Genomic DNA, 12895 nt, shown 5'->3' on the forward strand with positions numbered 1-12895 from the left:
CCCTGTCCTTTACCTGGTTCGTGCATCGTGGCGAGCGCGGGCTAGTCCAACGCTAAAAAAACCAGTGTAAGTGCGCTCTCCGATAACGCGCCTTTGTTACGCATATCGATGACACATTTTAGACTGGTTCTGTAGCGTTCGACTTGCCGGCACTCAGTAACCGCAAAGACCACACAGCTATGGAATATGTTTTCCCATTAGTTCATTTTAAACCTTATTGCAATCTCCATAGAGTGGTATTTGAATAACCGGTTAAAACGGCCATACCATTTTTTTATGCTAGTAAGTAGCACGTGCGGTTTCATTTAACAATAGACAAAGGATAAGCCGAAAGGGGACTGTTTGAAATCTACGAACTATAAAAGGTTATAAAAGGTCGTCAATCTGGTGTCGCGGGGCGAGGTAATTGGAATCGAGGCGGGGCGGTGCGTGGCCGTTCTGTATGATAATACTATTACTTATTCTGTGGTTTGGCAGCAGTCCGCGTCTTCAGCTTACGCGGCTAACGTCCTGATGACTGACGTCGGTGTATAGAAGGTGCAAGCACACACTGCTCGCCCTTAGAGCTGGTCAAAGGCGCCTAGCCTATCAAAGATAGCATAGCATACACCAGAGAATTTGGGACGAGTACCGCCGTGGCCGGGTGGTCCAGTGGTCAGGACGTTAGCCGCGTAAGCTAAAGACGCGGGTTCGATTCCCGCCTCGGCCACCGGTGGACTTGATCACTTTTTCTTTATTGTATGTTGTCTATTTCAGTTTATAAGAAAGAAGTTGATGATTATAAGAAAGCATGTTATTTTAAAACTCAAAAGTGCGTTTATTTTAAGCTCACGAATGTCTTAAACGCAGATTGGTAAATGACCCTGTTTAATGTGGTTGCCGTAATTTGAACTATTTATAGATGGAGCAAAGAATAGTTGAATGTAAACAGAAGGGTCGGATCGCTTTCAGCGTTTTGTAATTTGTAATGACAGTATTTTTATAAGGTCTTCGACCGATCTTGTGGTGGCAGACGAACAGTAAACGTGAACCAAGTTTTGTGGTGCACTATTTGCAAGCAATCATCCGTCAGGGATGCAGTGGCCATTGATGAAATTAAATAACGATTACAAGTGTGATCGCCATTGCACTAAATTAAACATAATATAAAATAAAAAAAGGATGAAACCGGGATGTAAATTCTACTTTCAGCATGTATCACTGTTCCAATATATTAACAAAATACATTGAAAATCAGTGCTGTTGGGTCAAACACATTTCAGAAAAAGGTCACTTCTGTGGACAATACACTTGGAAATTTAATTAGGTACATTTTAGTGAAATTGATCACATTTTCACACCTTTCTATTCTACTTCCAAATCTTCCAATCGAGCTGAAAAAGTTAGTTTAGTGAACAAAAAGCTAAGAACTGGCCGTCAAATTTAAAATTCCATTAAACCAGTCTGCTCTCACGTAAAACATGGATTTTGTTGAACGTAATTGTTTTCGCTAAATTAATCCATGGTTTTACCTCGTATTTAGGAACAACAAACAGCGAGGGATGTAATGGAAAGATAACATTCATGAATGCTATGACACGGTGTTTTGGTCATATTTTATGGTACGTGTTTTGAAATTAGAATAGGCATTTTAGATAACAGCGATAAGTAAAAGCGAACGTTCGCAAAAGAGCGCGGACATCCGACAAAGTAGATTCGTTAATAATTTTAATTTGCCGATACATTGGAGTCAAAATCGCATTTAGTTACACCAGCGCGCTCAGTCGTGTCGTGTGGCGAATTGCGCTGTGGAAAGGCGTCGCTGTTCGGTCGGAATTGTATTCATACGCTTATCCTTTGTTTACACCAATGGTGACGCCTTTCCACTGCGCAATTCGCCACACGACTGAGCGCGCTGGTGTAACTAAATCCGATTTTGACTCCAATGTATCGGCCCCATTCGTGGTGCTGGTAAGGCCGGTCTTTACGAAGTAATATATATGTCTGTGTCAACGACTAGTTTTAAAACTTTGTTTATTGGAATAATATGCTATACAGCTTTGCTGCTTAATGCTTTTATTGATGTAGGTAATTGTTTAATGGTATTCAAAATATTTTTTCTTGCATCATTGACAATATTTTTTGGCATTTGTGAGGTAAACTCGTTTATAATTGCGAAATCTTTTCTTCTTATTTACATCAGCGACATTCGATGACTTCCACCATTGAAAATCCGCAACATGTCGAAGGCCAAATATTATATATTATAATATATATTAGCATTGGATCTTGGCCAAAGCTTGTCTGTGCAATGCCGTTTCTATCCAGCTGATGATCTTGAGTTTCTGGATTTCTTGGATTATTTGTCCTGCAGCGGTCCTTGGGGTGACTACTACAAAAATCGTCATAGGTACGTAGTGTCATAGAATATGTGGTGTGACATCATAATTTTAAGCCTTTGAAGTGTTTATTAATTATGAAATTACTTGAACGTTGACTTCTGTCTCCTCACATAAAAATTTACCTCACAGACAATAATACCATCTGCTTTGAGACTCTTTGACAAATCCACATTGCGTGCGCTAGTACTGTACGTATGTTGTGCGTATGTTGTGATATGAACTTAGGCATGTAATAAACATTAACGGAATGCTTTGATGAGTTCCGTCTATACCAACATTAGGTACCAACTTTCGTATGTAATCAACTTTGATACATGAATATGTATCATATTTATATGTATTAAGGTCTCATTTCACAGTCGATGAGATACGTGGATATAGATTTCTTCGTTTAATCTCAGTTTAAAGAGTTCCCGTAACATTTGTGTGTAAGATATTGTGACTATAATACAGAGCTAATAGTTCTTATAGTTTCACAGCTCTACGAGTACCCATATGCTCAATAAGTGAAATGAAAACAAGTCACTTTGTGTGTAACTTTTCCATACAACGTGTCAGATTTTCTTTCATCAAACAACGCACCAAAAGTATCTGCCACCCTGGAAATACTTCCAACTAGATATTTATACAACTAGCTATTTATACAACTAGATATTTGTAAACTTAACAGTTTACATGGTAACTAAGGGCATGTAAAGAGGAGGGATGAATGCCATATAGGCAAAAGAATGTTAGGGATGAATGTTGATGGACGGAGAGCGAATGGTAGACCCAAAAAACGATGGATGGATTGTGTGAAAGAGGATTTTTTTTATTTTTTTCGGCTCACAAAGCAAGTTACATGATGCGTTTCGATCGCTACAGAGCGTAAGCGATAGGCATGTTGGCTACGCGGCCTGTTTTGAAAAGCATTACAGGGTGCATGGCATATACTCAGGGCTCGGAACCGGTATTTTTTAAAAACCCCGAAATAGCCCAATATTTTGATTTTTTTTATGCTCATTACGTAGGACTGAATCATGTATTTAGAAAACAATTTTGCATTATTAAAACGTCCCATTAAAAATGAAATTATAAACAAAAGAACGAAAAAGAACGTAATAATACCGGTATTTTTGTAAGGAGCAAATACCGGTTTCCGACCCCTGCATATACTTTTAGCGCGTTGTTTCATCGGCTAATATTAAGGCTGACTGTAATACTTATTTGAAAATCACGAAAAGAAACTCCTAGCCAATACAAAACTTGTTATTTTACTTAACTTTCCATAAAACATCTGTAACGGTTGCCGCCCCTCTGTTGACGTTTAAGGGCAGCCCGTATTTTTCAACCGTCTCATTTGTGCGGGGCGTGGCGGGCCTCACAAACCGTTGATTTGCATTTGACAAATTTTTATGTCAACCCAAAGGATTAATGGGTACGCCTAAGGGACCACGGGCACGGAATAGAACAGCGGAGATACTTCTTGAATTTCAGAAGCGTCTTAGGTACATATTGTACCTATTGGATGGAAAATACTAAGTTACTCTTTGCGTAAAATAGGTACTTATGTAAGTTGCTTCCTGAAAATGGTCACGACCTTGTTTATCAGTTTATCACCTTGAGCCATTCGTCTGCTTCTTTTATGATCGGGAATAAGAGGGGACGTGCGGAAGTCAACCAATATAATCCTCAAAACAAACCGGATTGACAGATGATACATTACGATTTAAAAAAAACTTGTCGTCTTAGTAGGGTGAGTATGCACTTTTGTCTCAGGCGATGCCGCTTGGCACGATTGTTCCTTAGATATGTTAAGTTTTGTTCTATCTTGTTCTTTTTTGTAGCTGTGTTCTGTTTTGTTCTGTTCTGTTCTGTTTTGTTCTGTTCTGTTCTCTAGTATGGCTTGTGACGCCAATTTTTAACATTTGCATCTATCGCAGTAATATGTCATGTGACGCCAATATCAAACATTTGCATCTATCGCAGGTGTATGGTCTGTGTCGGCAAAATCTTACACTTTTTTACGTCTAGTCCCTATCCGCAAACCGTCCAGTAAGGAACTTCATTCCAAAGAAGTGCTGCTTGATAATGCACATTCACAGTACCGGCCTTTAACAGTTTTTTGACAAGTTTTCAGAGATAATAAAATATGACATTGATGCATCAAGGCGGTTTGTTTACAGAGGATCTATAACCGGGAAACGTGAATCCGAAATTTTGCTATCTGCATCTTTATCGCTCGAATGTGCAAGTGACAGAGATGTTAGATATCGAAATTTCGGTTCTTGTTTTGCGATAGATCCTCAGATTGTGGTAGTGGCGCCCCCTGCGCCATTTCGCGTAATATTACCTATTAAACACTTAAGTTACCCCGTTATAAAAAAAGCCTTAAACCTGATTAAATTGTGTATTAAAATTCAAAGCGTTTGCCAGCATTTTACTACGAGCAGGGGACTCGTCGAAAAAATTGGACGTAAACAGGCATGGAGATTGCATTGAAAATATTGTACTCGTTATTTTACGAGTGTTGACGCGGAACATACTCATTTTACGAAAAACATGGACTCGTAAAAATATCTTCACCATAAATATATGTTTAGGACTAGGCAACGAGGTCAAGCGTGTCTTTTTAATCCCTGTCGTAAAAAAACGTGTCAGAAGTTAAAACAAGTGGTTCTGTGAGCTGTAGACCTCGCGAGCATAGCTTAACTCAATAAATGTAGCCATTTTGAATAATTTCCAAAAACGGAACCGACAAATATATCTATTTAATCATCGAACCAACTGACAAAATTTCACGAGAATCGGTTGAGAATTGCGACCTGTAGCATTTTTCTCAAGTTAAAACGGAGACCGTCGCTAAAGCTTCCCTAAAGGGTCTCTGCTGCACATGGAGTATAAAGGACCCTTTAGGCATGCAAAGTCACAAATATTCGCCACTCGACTAAATTACTAAGGTAGTCCGAACTAGGCTTACCGCTCGGTCAAAAAACGGTCAAGTGCGAGTTCATACAACTCGCGCACCGAAGGTTCCGTCCACTTTCAATTATTTCATGCAACTATAAACACGAAATATTTTAGACCAGAAATATACAGTGTGCATCTATCGGCTAATCAGCTCACGACTTTGCAAGACACCTAGCGCCACTTGCACTGTATAGAAAACCTAATATTACGTAATACTTTTTAATAAAGTTGTGCATACAAGTCATACAACATGTCTCTATCTCCTATGACATTAGAAACAGCGTACAAAGGCAAAGAGGATTCGGATAGCGGTGTAAGCCTTCAAAGGCGGGGCTAGTATAAAACCTTTTCAATAATACAGGCCCTCGAAAATCTAAGGATGCCTCAGACTTCAAACAGGATAAGTATGACTTTTGTATCGATATACAATTATACACTCGGCTCTGTACCGCCATAACCAGTGATATTCGAAAATTCCATCAATGGGGTTGGCAATAGCAACTGTCAAACATTTGTATTAATGACGCCAGCATAGGTTTTACCTATTTCTAGTTCTGTTCTGTTCTGTAAAATGACGAATAATTACACAATTCGTAGGATTGGCTCCAAAGATGGCTGATTAATCAGCCGCTTGACCTCTTATATAATCATACAATCGAAGTAGTAGTAGTAGTAGTAAAACTCTTTATTGTACAAAAACAAACATAAAACAAGAAAAACACATCATTTGTACAAAGGCGAACTTATCCCTTTCAGGGATCTCTTCCAGTTAACCTTTGAAGAAGTATGCTCTCATACGCTCTCATTTTAAAACGATATGCGTAAAACACTGATTTAAACTTTCACGATTTTTACTCATTATTATTTATCTCCACGGGACTTAATCGCGTAAAACTATTTTACGCGATTAAGTCTTAAAGTTTAAATCAGTGTTTTACGCATATTTTACGCGATTAAGTCCCGTGGAGATAAATAATAATGATATGCGTAAATTACATTAAACTTGGCATGAACATTTTATCTATGTCTGGTACTAGTTTACGTCGCTAAAAATTGTTATACAGACATAAATAAAAGTCCTTATTAGAAGTAAGGACCATCGGCGTCATAGACAGGCCACTAAGTACCGACTAGTACCTACTTTTACGAATTATCAGTTACAAGTGTGACAATGGTACTGCCACTGTAGGCTCGTGGTAAAGGCACTAGAGACTCGACGGCAAACACTCAACGTCTTCGCTCAATCCGACGCTCGGTGTAAGGGTTCGTCTGGCAGTTTCATCGCCTATTCACTCCTCTTCAATACGGATTAAGGCAGATTAACAAACCGCTCAAGACGAGCGTTTTGTATCGCACATTTTTAGCCTCCTGCGAAAAGAGGTAAGTACCCAATTTCAATTTACTTGTGTGTAGTTTTTTTTTATTACTACGTCGGTGGCAAACAAATATAAGGCCCGCCTGATGTTAAGCAGCCTCCGTAGCCTATGTACGCCTGCAACTCCAGAGGAGTTACATGCGCGTTGCCGACCCTAACACTCCGCACGCATTTGTCTGTGTGTAGTGTTTCGTAGTGTCCAAATGTACACTGATTTTGACTTTTTTTTAAAGCATGATTACATGCACCACTGCTTATTATATGGGCCAGCGACTGCTTATTATTATCATCAATGAAAAGGTTGGTGTCGCGACCGAAGACGAAAATGAAAGAAAGCTACCTACACAGACACAAGGACGGACAAGAATAGAGAAGATAAGTCAACATAGAGCAATAAAAATAGTTTCATGAACCAGGGATCGGAACCCGAAATGTAGGACTCAGTTGTGTACGACTTCGTATTATTAGATTGACCAATTAGAAATGAAATAATTAACAAAGAACGAAAAAATACCGTTTTCGTTCTCATACAAAAAATACCGGTATCTGATCCCTGTCATGAACTTCTACGTTGTCTAGCAACCTTCACCAAGGAGGAGTTTTGGACGAAGGGTGTCAAGTTCCGGCGATTCCGCGGCCGTCTACCTCACACTGCGGGGTTGCATAATGCAATAATGCATCGCAGCCTTAACGTGTTTTGTAGTTTTTGGGGTTCCGTACCAAAACGGTAAAAACGGGACCCTATTACTAAGACTCCACGGTTCGTCTGTCTGTCTGTCACCAGGCTGTATCTCATGAACCATGATAGCTAGACAGTTGAAATTTTCACAGATGATCAAGAATTTATGAAGGAGTGTGAATTGAAGCCCAAAGCTAGAGATTACGGTATTAAGTTTTTAGTATAAGTATCTACTTTTATTTGTTGTTTTATAGTTAATTTATGGTGTCTAATAAATTATTATCATATATTATTCCATTTCTGAACGCACCCATAACTTTCGACAATCAATCTTAATCCAGTCTTTTGCTTATTACAATGTTATTACATGATGATTTGATAAGTCGACCCGCTGGTTGTATTAGCCCGACCACAAACGTAGCGTAAGCGAAATTTACGCTTCTAAAGTTGAGCTTTAATGAATAGCTGTGAGTCGTAACTCGGGGGAGTCGGGGGTAACTCGTGCTAATGTAGGCTGGCAGTGCTCCAGGGTCTGATTAAGAACACCTGCCACTGCTGCTGCCACCACTGCTTACGTGAATTATTAACAAGGAATAAAAACGTGATTGTCAGTAAAATGACAATAAATACAATTAACAGAGTTAGTGTCTTGCACAACAAAAAAACTAATATTTATAGACTACAATTTAAACAACATTTTTTTTTCTACACACATATCATAAACCCTCTATGATGCGTTAAAAACCGCAAATTACGACCAGCATAAAGATAAAGTTCGTCGAATTTGATGAATCGACCCGCTGGTCGTTTAATCGTGTTTGGCCGACAAACGTCGCCTAAACGAAATTTAAGCTCAACTTTAGAAGCTTTAATGAATAACTGTGAGTCGTAACTCGGGGGCAACTCGTGCTAATGTAGGCTGGCACCAGGGCTCGGAACCGGTATTTTTTTAAAACCCCGAAATAGCCCAATATTTTGAATTTTTTATGCTCATTACGTAGGACTGAATCATGTATTTAGGAAACAATTTTGCATTATTAAAACGTCCCATTAAAAATGAAATTATAAACAAAAGAACGAAAAAGAACGTAATAATACCGGTATTTTTGTATGGAGCCAATACCGGTTTCCAACCCCTGGCTGGCACTGCTGGCAGCGCTCCAGGGTCTGATTAAGAACACCTGCCGACTGACTAATGCACCTACCACTGCACTTACATGGTAAATTAAGGAATGAAAACGTGATTTCTGTTAAATAGTTATTTGTTTTACCAGGAGGCAAAGGCACAAGAGTTAAACAAATTTTGCTACCGACGACGCGAAGAAAACACTAAATGTAAATCAGATCAAATTAAATTTAATTAAATTTAAATTCTAATATTTAATCCAACTAGGAAACAAATCAAATTATTTTATGAAATAATCATAGGTGCCTAGCCTTTCAAAGATTTTTTAAGAATAAAGAGAGCCTTTACGAGCTGGTGTGACGAAAATTACAAAAGGAACAATAAACTAAATTAGTGGCTTGCAAAACTAAAATGCCGAAATTAATGGAGTTGTGGTTGTTGTTAAACAACAATTAATTAATTAATTAACAACATTTTTTTATTAGACAGAGTCGGATTAACCTAATAGTTTAGTCTTTTGTATTTTGCTAGACAGTAAAGATAGCTTAGAACTTTCGCAAAACTCCAGATTTCGCTTTTTATGCCCCAAACTTCGTCAATGCCAACACATAAATTATACAGCTGTATTTTAGAATTAATTATTCTTGCAAAGAAATAATCTTTATCTTTATCTTTACAGACAGTCTAAGTAATTTTTTAAACGCTTTTGCTTTGCCCCATCAGCCGTCAACAGGCATCAGTTGGTGTAAATTTGCAAATTGTATATTTTCTGCTCAATTATACTGGGGACAAGACTGGCACAGCTTACATTGAGCAAGCTGTAGCACTAAATATATTTTTTTTCATCAACTCATATTTTATGGTTAGTATGTACTTATAGCTATGTTAGCATCTACATGTCATAGAAATAAATAATTACTAGGGCAATGTTTCTAGAAGTACCTACCTAAATAGTTCGTAGTTAAACATAATAGATACTTTTAGAGACATGCAAATATCACAATGCCTCAAATGCAGTCATACCGCTGGGCTATCGAACGCAGAATGGGGTTTGGAGCTGGCCAGCACCCGGCGGCCCCGGCGCACCAGGGATGTGAATCGTTTGCGCATAGTTGTATAAAAGCAATCTATGTGCGCTTCAGCAAACATCCCTGCTACAGAAGCGGGGCAGCCCCACCAGCACCCGGAACGCGTTATTATACTGGACCCGATGGGCCCCATAGGCCCGCTGCGTGTAGTGCGTCCATAAGCTTTACATTTAACGTAAACTCTTAATGTACCGAATATTTGCTGAGAAACACAAGAAAGACTAAATATTTACCAGAAAAACATCTGTTTAACATTCCGAAATCGTTCATTGATCAGAAACACTAAAAAGTAAAAACAAAACGCTGTTGCGTGTTCGCGCTCCAATAACTTCCAAAACGTAACCCATAAACTTTTATAAAATGCCAGCACACCCCAATAGCTGCAATAATTAGCTACGAGCTCAATTCAGCTGTGTTGCCATACACACCGATTTATCTGTAAATACCTATTTATTTATTCGTATGGCATATACAGAGTCGCTAATTATTAATTACAATATGATATCTAAATTCTTCCCCCATTGGGCAGCGTGTGCATTAGGTGTGTAAAGATCTTGGGCCTCTCCGATAAATTTCCGTATCGGGCAATTATGCATATTTATTCATAATGTGGTGTATAGTCTGTACCGGGGCCCCGCAGTCGCATGCTGGTGAGTCTCGCCAACCACACTTAAACAGGTACCTATTTAATACACATTTCAAACCATCAATACGGATTGAAAGTTTCAGGTACATTGCAAGGAAATATAACCAACACGTTCAAAAAGATAAGACTTCCTTATAAGTTTTTAGTAAAATGGTATGTTCTGCTAGATTTCGTGGGAAGAGAAAGAGAGAGAAAGAAAAATCGTATAAAATTGGAAGGTACCTAGTTATCATTTGCCTTCCCCATACCTTTAATTAACAACCTCTTATGCATATGGTTGGTTGCCTACCCCAAATAATTGCTGAATTGTGTACTATAATATTTTATTTTCTTCATACTTGAACGAGCCTGGTAGCCACGTCGATTAAATATCCATTCGGGCACGTCCGTACGGATAAAATGTCATAGATTTATTTCATGCTACCAGTCATGCGAACAGCTAATATAAGGAGTGGAACTCACTTCCTGCTAATCTAATCTGGTTGACGTAACTGGTGACCGAAGAGCTGGCGGCTTCCTCGCACAACGTATCAGCATTGCGATACAGCGGGGAAATGCCGCCAGCATCCTTGGTACAATGCCTCAAGGGCCTATATTATATTTAAGCTAGTTTTTAATTTCGTTTACGTAGTACCACTGTATATATCTTGTTTGTAAATAAAGAACTCCAAAATTTTATCTATTCCCAGCCCATTATAACTTGGATATTTTTAAATAGAGAGTAAATCTTTTAAGTAAGCATGCTCCATTCTAGACTGCATCGGTACTTACCAATAGGTAAGATTGTGGTCAAATGCTTACCTTTTTGTAATAAAAAAAGTCTGATACATATATCACAGAACTATTACTTATTCTGTGTTACAGATAAAAGAAACACAGATATTTTTAACCCAGCACATAGCAACACTGCCCACGCCTGCCTACTAGCGATTTAAAGGGATTAGCTCAGACGTTTACGAGCCAATAAATTTGTGCATCCCCAGCCCGTATTGTATTTAGGTGCATTACCTGCATTTCCCCTGCGCCCCAGTCTCCCCTATCGAGGGCGTCCAATATCAGATTCTCAATACCGGTATTGTAATTCGATATTGACCCTCAATACTAGAATTCCGGAATGAATACTTACCGGTAATGAAAATGAGCACCGAAAGTCTGATTTTAAGGATATAGAATTATGTATCCATTTTATTATTCTGTTACATACGAGTATATATTACAACTTCTGAATTTAATCCATACATATTTTACTAACTAAAAAAATCCAATACCGGTTTTCGATATTTATCCTCTTCAATTCCGGTTTTGAAATATATCTAGTAAAATTCGGTCCGATATTCCGGTATTTTCAGAATTCTGGTACTCGTGCCCTAGCAGCGAGCGATCAGAGGGCCTACTGCATCCGTCCGAGGTCCGTTCGTTCGTTCATTCGTATATTTGCCTCTATCGCTCGAATATACAACAGCGATAGAGAGGCAGATAACGAAATTTTGATATTCGATGTTCGCGAGGCCTGTGCACCAGTTATATAATAATTGTCCGTTGGAAAATATATTGCATTGAGGTAAGATACAGGAGTTAGATGGGGTGAGTTAGCACTTCAGATAAACATTTTTCTTCGTTTGAGGGTTTTGGAGGGGTGTAAAGTATGTTATTGGTAAAATTCGCTTTTAAGATAAGTAATATTGTACAAGCTATATTTATTAAAAAAATAGGTTTTTACATTTTGTAAGATTTTTAAGACATACGGTGAAATTGCTTTTATAATGTACAGAATAGTGAACTATCTACCTATCCTTATAAAAATCTAACGAAAACACCAAAAAAACCGGACAAGTGCGAGTCGGACTCGCCCACCGAGGGTTCCGTACTTTTTAGTATTTGTTGTTATAGCGGCAATATCACGGTTCATGAGATAGGTACAGCCTGCAGCCTGCATGGTGACAGACAGACGGACTGACGGACACAGGAATCTTAGTAATAGGGTCCCGTTTTTACCCTTTGGGTACTTGAACCCTTATAATCGATAACAAAATGAAAATCGGCCCAGAGACGACGCGTTCGTTGAGTCCGACTCGCACTTGTTCCTAGTTAGGAAACTACTCGTACTCTCGATATGTTTCATTAAGTCACTGAGCGTCACTTGCACCATTCCACTAACCCAGGGTTAACCGGTTAAACCTGGAGTTACCATGGTTGCCAGTACAATTTGACACTGAGTCAACGGTTTAACCGGTTAATCCCGGGTTAGTGGGATGATGCAAGTGGCCCTGACAAGTGACAACCCCCTAAACTAGTTAACAAATACGAAATCAAAGTTTTATTTACTTTGTTGTTTTAAGTTTTTTTTAATTGTACAAGATATATACAGTGGTACTACGTAAACGAAATTAATAACTAGCTTAAATCTAAAATAGGCCCTTGAGGCATTGTACCAAGGATGCTGGCGGCATTTCCCCGCTGTATCGCAATGCTGATACGTTGTGCGAGAAAGCCGCCAGCTCTTCGGTCACCAGTTACGTCAACCAGACGCTTCGCGATTTCTGCAAACAACTTATGCGCGCTGGGACCCCATGGACCTAGAGTTTCAACTACAAATGGAACGAAATGATACTAACCTACTAATACCTAATGATACTGATAATTACCGTAAC

The 12895-nt window shown here is 38.8% G+C and overlaps 1 non-coding gene across 1 annotated transcript; it reads left to right on the plus strand.

Annotated features, from left to right (window-relative positions):
- Positions 1 to 637: 637 nt before the first annotated feature.
- Positions 638 to 709, plus strand: Trnat-cgu (transfer RNA threonine (anticodon CGU)). Its single transcript has one exon. It is a non-coding gene; the product is annotated as a tRNA-Thr (tRNA).
- Positions 710 to 12895: the final 12186 nt, after the last annotated feature.

The sequence above is a fragment of the Cydia strobilella genome, chromosome 14, assembly GCF_947568885.1.
Source record: "Cydia strobilella chromosome 14, ilCydStro3.1, whole genome shotgun sequence".
Taxonomy (NCBI): Eukaryota; Metazoa; Arthropoda; class Insecta; order Lepidoptera; family Tortricidae; genus Cydia; species Cydia strobilella.